Source organism: Dermacentor andersoni, chromosome 6, assembly GCF_023375885.2.
Source record: "Dermacentor andersoni chromosome 6, qqDerAnde1_hic_scaffold, whole genome shotgun sequence".
In the NCBI taxonomy this organism is placed as follows: Eukaryota; Metazoa; Arthropoda; class Arachnida; order Ixodida; family Ixodidae; genus Dermacentor; species Dermacentor andersoni.
Window position 1 is genome coordinate 142,986,449 of NC_092819.1, and position 11,696 is coordinate 142,998,144.

General features: G+C 42.5%; 1 long non-coding RNA gene across 1 annotated transcript; it reads left to right on the forward strand.

Annotated features, from left to right (window-relative positions):
* The first annotated feature begins 5,943 nt into the window (after positions 1–5,943).
* Positions 5,944–11,449, forward strand: LOC129382761 (uncharacterized). Its single transcript, XR_008610820.1, has 3 exons — positions 5,944–6,049; positions 9,773–9,840; positions 11,264–11,449. It is a non-coding gene; the product is annotated as an uncharacterized lncRNA (long non-coding RNA).
* Positions 11,450–11,696: the final 247 nt, after the last annotated feature.

Consider the following 11,696-nt stretch of genomic DNA (forward strand, 5'->3'; position numbering starts at 1 on the left):
CATATTTTGACATACTTTGACATGCGCTCATACATCATCGTTTAATGTCGCATACCGCCGTAATCGCTTTGTTGGCTCGGTATTTTGTTTTCTTGTTCATTACTACCATCTGAATGCTTTTCACGCACATACATATCCAGCTCCAAATATGCGTAGGTTTAGAGGACTACCTATTTAACAAACAATATATATTCAAACGCGGTATTAGTCCGAGACATTTCTCTTCGGAGAGCCACCCAAGTGCATTAACGAGTTGGCTATGGGGATGACACTTGAGGAACGTCTTCAATTCATCACGTAAACGGTTAATTCTGAGTCAGAGATTGTAAAAAACACAAAAATCTTGCCCCATAAATATTAAATTTGCCAACTGTCAAATAAAATTATGAATAACATATATTAAAACAAAAAAGCCCATCAAAAATCCAGGAGTGATCAGACGACCATGCCAGTGCTGCCCCCCCCCCTCCATACATAAATTGTTCGTGCTTATTCAGGTGTGTTGCAATCCAAGAATAAAACCGCGCGTAATGGCCACGTTTTCTTGGCTTTATAATTACTTTTTTCTGCAGGAGCTTATCGAATGGTTTACTAAGTTTTAAAGCATGAAAATCAATTTTAGCATTATTGCCACAAATGAATGAGCGAACCAACTCAAGTTCATCATTAAAACAAGCTGAGTACATGTAGAAAACGCTTTTCTGATGCCATGCCGCAAACTCCTTCTAGTCAAGGTCTGCTGAAGGAATTCAGTATTGCATTTCAAAATTTATATGCTTAGTCTGTTTATTATATGTAAATTTGAAATAAATTGGCGTGTTTCTTCCTCATGACGTCCCATTGTTCCTTTTGAATTTAACCGCGACTCGGCGGCCCTTAAGCTGCAAGGCAAATTTGCAGATAAAAGTGAAGCACGAACTATAAATACAGGAAACAGTGCAAGATACCTAGCGTACCCCCGTAGAAAGGCATTCAGTCTCGTATAATTAAGAACCAAAAGGTGCTTTAGTTGAAGTGTATGTATCATAGAGACAATTCTATGAAAGTTTATAGATCTCCCATCCCAAGCACTACACTCTACAGTGTCTAACCTGCAGGAAAAGCAGCGGAAAATAGACTAATAACACAATGTACACATCAATATCTGTTTGATCTGTGATTATGGTTCCGTAAGTTAAAACTTCCTAAACATACCTTCGGTTTTCGCTGAGATAGCCCCTGAACTTGGTCTGGGATGTTTTGGCGAAGTTGGGTGGCATTACTCTATAGTAAAGTGCTTTGACCGACGAAGGTCGCGCGCAAGGCTGCTTTGTTCTTCGCCAATTACTACAGGTCATGCCTATATGAGTTTAAATATAGCGATTTTGCACTTGAGATGAACAGTATCCGGGTTCATACAAGGCATATGGTTGCGGAGTTTCCTTTCCTGATAAGATGAATAATTCCCGAGAGCACAACTGCGCAAGTTCTTAAGGTGGTTTCAAAAAGAAAATATACTAATGCCACAAATTTCGCCTGTACAGGGCTCCTGGTACTCAATTATGGAATCGTCGTGGACACGCGAATGATATGTAGGACAAATTACCAGTATGTTCGGTATGTGGGCATTGTACGGCCCAATAGAAAAGAAAACAGAATTTAGCGAATCAAGATTCGAACATTAGCACAAACCGAATATTAAATAAAGGTAGAAAGAATAAACAATATAGCTTGGACAAAACTAGAGCAGCCTTAACCTACTTTAACCTTACAGAGCTACCTTTAGTGTTTGAATATGTTCAGATGGCGATATAATAATATAAATATAATTTGCATCGACGCTTGTTTACTGTGCAGATTGTTTCGTTACAGTGGAGCCTCGCTAATACAATCGTGAAATAAAATCGCTTTACTATTCCCGCGCCGATGCATGTGTGCTTGTAAACTAAATAATTTTGCGACACATAAGGTGGTTTGTACGTCACATATAACACGTCTTTGACCCCGATATGCGCTGTAGAGGAAAAAGCGAGGCTTCGGCGCACCACCTGCCTTTTCGTCGCGCATTTGCCAATGAGCTCTCTATAAATAATAGGGGATTATTAGAGTTCACAAGGCTCTGTGGTATAAAAACAACGGGGTTCCCATCCGGCAAAAGATGCCGCCCATATATACGCCAAGATTGGCATCTATTGCTCGCTTGATACGCCTCATCTCGCGAAAGGTTGAAAACGTAATCTTCCTGATTCTGGTAAATACGACACTAAAGCATTTCACGTGTCAACAGGAGGCGAAACTTTCGTTCCCCGATCTTCGTGCCTTTCTGAAGGCGGCACACCAGGGTTCACTGGTACACAAGAGAGTTTTCTTAATTCAGAGAAAATGTTTTTGAAAGAGAACTCGTGTAATAAAGCTGGTTTGGTTAGGAAGAGGTGTTACGAAGAAAAAACAACAACGCTCGCTTCATATAAACACAAAATGGCCAAATAGTTGTTAGAAATCCCGAAAAGAGTTCTCCCCTCTGCATAGCAAAAAACAAGATCTACTCGAGCTATCACGAATGCCACACTCAATCTAGAAACTGGCGAGTATTGAATATAAAGAGGTAGGAGGCCGCATGGGAAGCCTGGACTTATCAATTTTAGTTAATTCATTATATATAAGGAGACAGCAAAATCTTAGCGACATGCTGCAAGTTTTACTGAACCACCTTTCTTTGTCGTAAATTCGACTTTCGAATTAGACGAACATATTCGTTCTAACTTGCTTTCTCCTTTGATTATATCTCCTGTGTAAATACTATCGTGGATGACCGATGCTTATGATAAAGGTCGGCCGCAAAGGTAAAAAATAACCTATGAATTTGGGAAAGGATGGTGGAGATCAGCAGCTTGTGCCAGAAGGTCAGGTCCAATTATCATGCTAGGTTCGTCGCTGACTACAGTCTGTTGTGAATCAGAGGGTACTGGAGAGAGCGATTGAATTTCGGCGTCGAGAGCCGATATCTTGGGATCGTCGACAGGCAAGATATAAGACATGCCTCTGGTAACTATTTGAGTCGAACAGTTGAACCTTAGGAGATTCCGCCATGTCTGATTGTCTGTTTAATATTGTGTCTATTGGGTTTGTTATTGTGTTTATTAAATCGCTTGTGTCTCGTCCTTGTTAATTTGTGGTTGCATGTGTTTGCGCTGTTAAAACTTTTTAAGTCTAATGCACCGTCAACCCCGGGAACTGCATCGCCTATAGTTTTCCGGAATCGGGCCTCGGGGCTGCATCGGTGACTGTGGGCGACGAGCTGGTGGCGAACGGGACTGGCGACACCGGAATGACGATGAGGGACTCTTGCATGCGGCACGAGCATCATTGCTTGGCTTTTGCGGTTGAAATGGAGGCTGGTAACAACGCTGGCTCATTTCGCGGGAATTTGCTGCACTTCCTTTGTTCTCTCGGTGACGAGGGACAACGCCTACGCTCGCCACAGGAACGGCGACAAAACGCTGCGCTATAGAAACAATCCTGATTCCGCTGAACAACCGCCTGAAAAATACTAGCAAAAAATGCACATGCGCTGACCCACAATGCAACATATGAGATGCAAAAGCCGGTTATAAATTTACACTGTGTCCAAAAGAAAAGCAGCGAGAAATAGTCCGGTTATTCTTTTAGAATGTTGTGTCAGTGGTTTGCTATTGCCTTTTATGTTTTGATCATGCATCTTCTATAAGCTTGTTGGTCAGCGCTTGTGGATGTTTTTCTTCATGTTCACGCAAATTTCTGAAGCGTTAGTTTGCAACACATTAACCCAGCGAACATTTCTACATTGGAGAAGGGTTCTCATGTGGTTGTTTCGGCCACTACATCTGTCTTATGATCTACTTGTTTCATCAAGATTAAGTTTTATCAGATATTGGTTATGCGCTTGTTTTCAAATTTGATGATTTTTACCACACCTTAGTTGGACGTCAGCACCCTTTTCGTAATCTCGTCTTTCCACCATTGCTTTAGGTAACAGTTTATCTCCCTTCGTTGTGAACCCACTTTTTCGAGAACTGGCTTTTGAATAAAGCCTGCACGTGTCACCCTAACCACCCCATATGATGCACACCCAGATGACATTTAGCGTCTCCCTGCTTGATAAACTACAACACATTAGGCGTTCAATCAAAGCACCTAAACCAATGTACGCCCACGGAATTTTCATCGCTAGTTCTTAATTTTGCTAATAATATGGGGATGAAAGAGCAAAGCACTATTTGCTGTTTGTCCAAGAAGCCTAAAAACACAATGACAAAGAAAAGTGCATGCTTAATGCTTTACCCCCGCCATCCGCGCCCCGTTCTATGCAAGTTTCATGGTCTGGCCTGCTGAGGATGAGTCTGGCGGGGTCTGGGGTTCGGTGAGTTAAAGAGAGTCCGAAGTTCATGAATCCAGGAATTCGACTGAAACCACCAAAGCTTGATGATGACTATTATGTTCTCTAGCGAGGCTCTCTTCGCCCCGCAATCCCGTGGTTTGGTCGGCCGATCAGTCACTATTGGCTTCTCGAGAAATACATTCCTCCTCATTCTCAAAAAGAAGGAACGCAACCAGCAACGGGTATCGCGGGTCCACAAGTAAAGCGCAAGAATCTTATTTTTTTTAGGTATATGTCCTTAGGCGTAAGAGCAAGCAAATCTTAATCTACGAAAATTATTATTAATTGCTAAAGGATTTTAAGTATGTAATAATATATATTTTCTACTTTACGGCGGTATAATATCATTTTATACGGCGCGTTTCGTTCAATTAATTTATTGGTCTGTCCTTGCACAGCAAAACCGACCAGTCATTGGCCAGAAGCTCCATATAATTACGCATCAAATCGCATTTACAGTGACGTGGCCCAGTGATGATATCGTCTGTGCATACACTTGTTACATTATCACCGAACATTTCTAGTTACGCAAACTCTCGAATTTTGTTCACAATGTTTTCTCTTTGACAGAGTTGGAAAATCAGGTGCACCTTCTTTGGATGGAGATGAAATAAAGATGTGCAGTGGCAGCATAGGATAACGTACGTATTGTTACTAAGATGTCTTCAAAATTTCGACAGATTTTGAAAAAAACCTTCCCTCCTTCCACCACAACCTTTTTCCGCCTTCTCTAAATGAAATGTATTAAACAATTGCAATCAAAGGAGAAAGCAATTTAGAACGAATATGTTCGTGTAATTCGAAAGTCGAATTTACGACAAAGAAAGGTGGTTCAGTAAAACTTGCAGCATGTCGCTAAGATTTTGCTGTCTCCTTATATATAGTGAATTAACTAAAATTGATAAGTACAGGCTTCCCATGCGGCCTCCTACCTCTTTATATTCAATACTCGCCAGTTTCTAGATTGAGTGTGGCGTTCGTGATAGCTCGAGTAGATCTTGTTTTTTGCTATGCAGAGGGGAGAACTCTTTTCGGGATTTCTAACAACTATTTGGCCATTTTGTGTTTATATGAAGCGAGCGTTGCTGTTTTGACTAATACCGCGTTTGAATATATATTGTTTGTTAAATAGGTAGTCCTCTAAACCTACGCATATTTGGAGCTGGATATGTATGTGCGTGAAAAGCATTCAGATGGTAGTAATGAACAAGAAAGCAAAATACCGAGCCAACAAAGCGATTACGGCGGTATGCGATATTAAACTATGATGTATGAGCGCATGTCAAAGTATGTCAAAATATGGCAGGCCTGTCAAGGTACTGCACTAGCTCATGTACACTACAGACCAATCTCAGAAAAAAATTGGTAATATGTCTGTCAAGCAGATCATGAGTGCAATGGACATCCGTTTAGAAGAACGTTTAGGCGGACGTGGAAATTGCTTTTAGAAATGACAAGTTTACATTATAATCAACATGAAAGTATTTTTGGTTCAGTTCTCTAGGCAAAAAATATGCATCATGGTTATTTCTTTAGGCCAGTAGATTGAGCACGTGGCGTCTGAGCGGATATATAAAGCGATGTAAAAGCGTTGACCACTACAGGACTCTGGCCGCCTTCGTCGCATCTCCTTTCTTTGCATCGATCCTAGAGGTGAGAGAAGCATACATATACAGTTTGCTATATAACTGAGCCTTGATATCCTCAGTCTTCAGTGTATTTAAAGAATAGCCATGTATGGCTCACTGTTTCAACAAATATGAAATTTTAATCCGACTGGCATTATTAGTCTTATGGGACGTTTCACTTGAGGTAAAACTTAAAATTGTGAAAATGCTACATAGCCAGATATAACCAAGGTAACGTTGCTTGCCATGGCTTCGAAATACTCAGATTATTTTTTTCACTCCGCCTAATTAGATAATTATTATAAGTATACTCAAATTCTCAATTCCTAGAATTATATGAATAGGGTTATTAACATGATTGCACAGCAACATGACAAACTCCCCATACAGCTTTCTGCTGCTCAATACGTGCCATATAAAAGGGTTTTTACGAGCATGAAAGATGCCTGCGGATACGCACAAAGTGTGTCGAGCGGCCAATTGCGCTCCAACTTTGCTTGTATGCATCCAAACATCCTCGACCTGGACTTCCTCACCCCGCATACTGCTCTCATATGATGTTCAGCCAATACTCTTCGCCCTGACCTGCTTATTCTCAATCCTGCCGAACCAACTACCAGACACTCAGTTCCGTAGACTTCGTTCGCTAGCCACATTGGGCACTGACTTACGTTGACGCTTTGTAATCCCCACTGGTGCCCGACTGTCACAACATCGCGGCTCCTATACACGACTTCCTCCTTACACACGGTACCACTGTTATCTGTTACTGCGAATAGCGTCTTCCGGCCAGTGGTCAACTTTGGCATGATGACAGAAGTGCTGCCACGCAGAATGTCTCTGGCCCAGCTTTTCTCATTGCAGAATCCCTCAGTGGCATCTGTTTCAATAGACAACAATTCAACCGGGCATGCTGTCTAAGCATGCCATGAGCTTTACCGCCTGCTGTTTTCTTACCGCGACATATTTGACTTGAACGATAGTTTTTTAGCTCATACTACAGCTGTTAAACACTGCATAAGTCCCTACGATGCCCCTCCTGTTCATCTCCGCCCGTATTCAGTGTCGCTGGCTGAGCGTTGAGTTCTTCTCGCAAAAGTTTGCAACATGCTTGCCAAGAGCATTATTGAACCCTCGTGTAGAACATGTACGTCACCTCTTGTAGTGCTGAAACTAAAAGACGGCTGAGGACGATTTTGCGCAGATCATCGGCATCTTAAATGGGTTACAAGAAAGGACGTGTATCCTCTAACTCGCATTCGTGACGCCCTTGACTGCCTCCATCGTGCTCCCTTGTTCTCTTCCGTTGAGCTTCTATCCGGCTACTGGCAGATCGTGATGAATGATCTAGACCGCGAGCAGACTGCCTTTGTAACACCCGACGCTCTTTTCCAATTCAGAGACATGCCGTTCGGTCTATATAGATACAGTCCCTTCTTAACGGTTACAAATGGTGGACATGCCTATGCTACTTGAACGACGTTATAGTATTCTCCCCAACATTCGCTACGCACCTCGAGAGCCTCTCACCAGTCCCGGACGTTTTTCGTTAAGCCGGTCTGCTACACAACACATCAAAGTGTCAAATTGGACGTTCTTGGATATCTCGTAGATGCTAACGGAGTGCAACCTTGCCCAGGCGATATTCATGGATTTAGGCATTTCCCTGTTCAGAAATGTATCAAGAATGTTCTCAGCTTCATCGGTCTTTCCTCTTATGTCCGGCGCATCATGAAACATATTCGGGCAATAGCACGACCACTGACCAAACTTTTGAAGAATAAGGGACGATAACGAAGCATCCGTGTCCTCGCAGCTCATCAAAATTCTCACAACTCAACCCGTTCTCGCCAATTTACATCCCTCTGCGCATACCCGTGTCGGTACAGATGCCAGTGGCTACGGAATCGGCTGAGTACTAGCCCAATGCGAGCGCAGCAACGACCGTGTTATCGCTAACGCCGGAAGGCCCCTCTCATCCGCTGAGTGCAACTATTCCATCACAGAGCCTGAGTGTCTCACCCCAGATTGGGCGGCTGCGAAGTTCCACCCATACTTATATGGCCCACCCTCGTCAGTCGTCATGGACCATCACGCGCTTTCCTGGTTGCACACACTGAAAGATCCTACAGGAAGGCTCGGTCGCTTGGTGTTACACCCCTCGTAATATTCGTTATTTGTCATCTGCAAATCTGGCCTTGCCCACAAGGGCGCTGATTGCCTTTCTCGCTACCCAGTCGACGAGCGTGTAGACGCCGACACTAGTACCACCAACGACATTTTCTCTTTGTATACCCATCGCTAACATCGCCGATTTGCAGTACCGGGACCTATCGCTACGAGTACTCTACACTATGTAACAGATGTAGCAAATGATGACATAAAGGTAGTGGTGCTGAAAAGAGCGCCACACCTGCGGGGCAGCTGGCAGCGACTATCTCTACTAACAATGGGCTGGATGCGCCTTAAATCCCCTTGGGGTCGGTAATTCGTGCAACTAATCAGGCTGTGAGTCACAAAAGCAACTACTTCAGAAGAACGAAGGGGTGGTTCGCCCGTTCATTCGTTGATTGACACGCACTGCGACAGAACACCGGGTGTGAAGCGACAACAGGCCATAACACGGAAACCACTAACAAATAGCGTTACGGCCTCAATACTTCAGAAGAATATCTGCCGGTGAGTTCAACATGCGCCTGAAATGCGGGACAAGCGGCTGTACTTTCGCAGGTCCACCGTCGCCCGGCGCGGCTACGTTGAAGAAGCATCCATAAAAACCCAGTGCATGTTTGTCCCGTCTCTATAAGCTTCAGAACTCGGCAAAAACATGTGCCGTGCGTAAATAAGTTACTAGTATTATATATCAAGCACTGCCCATAAATGAGTACGATGTCTGCAGTATAGATATATCCGGAATCACTTGATATATCCGGAATCAAAAAAGATGAAATAATAAAAAGTTAACTTACTTTTAGAATAGGCTGAAGCTCACATGGCGACAAAACTAGGGAAAAAAGAGCGCCATGTTTCACTGTTATGATTTGGTCAGGTTTCTGCGCTAAATCTTCCTTTTCCTTGTATTGCCATTCGGAAATAGGACTGTGTTCTACGCATCATTTCACAGGTCGCCCTTCACAAGATATTACCATGGGATAATTTGATTTGGTCTTTCATAAAGATAGATGGCGTTAGCGTTCTACATAGGAGAAGTTGAAACGCAATAGCTAACTCTTTAGCCCGATTCTACTTAGACGCTGAAAACGTTAGAAGCCTATGGGGCAAAATGCACAAATAATGCAGATACTTCTAGGATTAATTGCCCAACGCTCATGTTGTATTTTAGAGATCCACTTCAGTTAAGCTATGGGAATGTATTCACCTGATAACCTATAATTGTAATTATATCTCTTCTATTACTCTAAGCACTTTGAAGATACTTCGAATACGCGGCCGAATCACTCCCACAGCGTTGTCACATTGTAAACGTAGCATTCTTGTATTGAATTAAGCTTCTTGGTAAAACATGTAGAACTCTTCGTGAAGAGTTATCAATTTTCTGTTGCAAATGCACAAATACTAACAAGATTAATTATTAGCATCTTCAAAATAATTACAGTTCACCCATACGTTTTACGACCTTAATTCAAATGCGAAAGCAGGGGAGTAGATGAATGTAGTGAAAACACATCATTCCATTACTGATGCACGAATGATATTAAGGAAAATATATGTTGTTTTTTATGTGCAGCTTTCTAGTCGAAGACATGGACTGCTTCCTTGGGAAATTCGTCTTCGTGGTGGTTGCGGCCGCATTCGGTAAGATTACGCAACCAATGGAGGTATTACTTCAACATGACGGGGGTGGGGACCCACTGGAAAGGAGATGGCGACAGCGTTTGCGCAATTTGTTGTAGAAAAGCTTCATTATTTTTCTGTTCGCTTTGATATAGGAACAAACAGCAGAAAACTTAGGATCGCCTAAAATTGCCAAGAGGAATAGGGCTTCCCGGTGTCATATTCCTTTGATTGCAATGCACAGGCGAGATCATCACTGTCTTTTACCTCAATTTGTCACCGATGTAATGTGTTTAGGACATTTGATGGGTTCTCAAACAAATACCTCAGCGAATATTATTGTGGCACTGTTATTGAAATGGAGACACATTTGTTGTTTTGGCAATGGAATAGGGCAGTTTTCAATTCTATATATTTTTAGCTGCCAATAGCCTTCGCGCTAGATGTTTCGCATGATTAAGTCGCAAGAGCTCGAAGTGTTCCTCTATGTATATTTTTTCGCAGTTCAGTAAAGCGACGTTGTTAGTGTAATGTGAAAATATTCAACTTTGGCTACGTTGGTTTGCTACAACGATAAGTAATCATTATGCAATGTCTAATCAAACATACGCTATTCAATACGCATAGCATATATAAACCCTTACTTATGTGCTACTCAAAGGTTGTACCTGGACACTAACGCTCTTGATTACGTATTCATCAGTAGCGTCAAGGAGGACAGATCAGGCACACGTAGAGCGCAGACTGTTTCGCTTAGATATCGCGAGCTACGCATAGCCACCTGCGCAACAGTAATATTCTCGTTGAGGCACACAGGCCTTTACTTTTATGCGCTCACTCGTGCGGCCTGAATGCTGCGACAGCGATGAGGGTCGGCAGCCCAACGCGCTTGGGGTCCACGAAGGTGCGCCCTGGATACGTATATGTATAAAAGTTATTTGTTATGTTCGAGCAGTCAATACTTAGTGACTGTGTCTGTCAGCGTTCTGTTTAGCGCAGCATTTTTATTTCTTCATATTGGCGATCGTACAACACCGGAATCCTCAAGTGGGAGAGAACGCCAGCCCATAAGAATAAAAGAACGTATGTTTTAATTGTCCCTTTACTAACCGCTTGCGCCTTCTTTCTTGACTGCGATTTGTCAATCGGTGTATCTGTCTTTCGGAGCCTATGACACCCGCGAAAAAAGTGACAAGCTGTAGGAGTTGCCTTTACAAGATGTTTTCTTGTCTTGGTACAACTACAGAAATTAAACTGACACTGAATCAGTGCCTTTTCTTCTAATATTCGAGAATAAATGTCTCTGTTATATAGTTAAGTTGCCAGAGTTGAAAATTGATGGCTATAAACACCAAGAAATATATATTCCAGTATTTGCTCTTTATTTCTCCTCCCCTTTTGGATCATACAAGCGAACCACTATCTTTGACTTGCCATTTTGCAGCTGCGCTGATTATGGCCCCAAATGAAGCTGGGGCATTTCCACTCAGTGTATATGAAACTATTGAAAAGGCCAAGGGACGAATAGAAGACAACGTCGAGTGACGAAGCATCAGTCTTCCTGACACAGTGCGGCTGGCTTGCGTTCCATTCAGGACACCTGCTTCATAACTGAATAAAATGAATGAAGCAAAATATACCCTGGAATGAAAACCCACTGCACATTATTGGAGACAAACTCTGTTTTGTGCAGAGTACACATTCTTTTTTATTTTGTTTAGTGTAATCGCCTTTAAGCGCTGCTGTGCCTATATTTCTCATTCTGTTCCACAGTCCCATGCTAAATGAGCCTTCCTTACAATATTTCGTGTTAAACGAGAAGAAAGGGGGTTAAACGAGGCGCCCGATTTTATTAATCATATCATAGGAATCCAAAA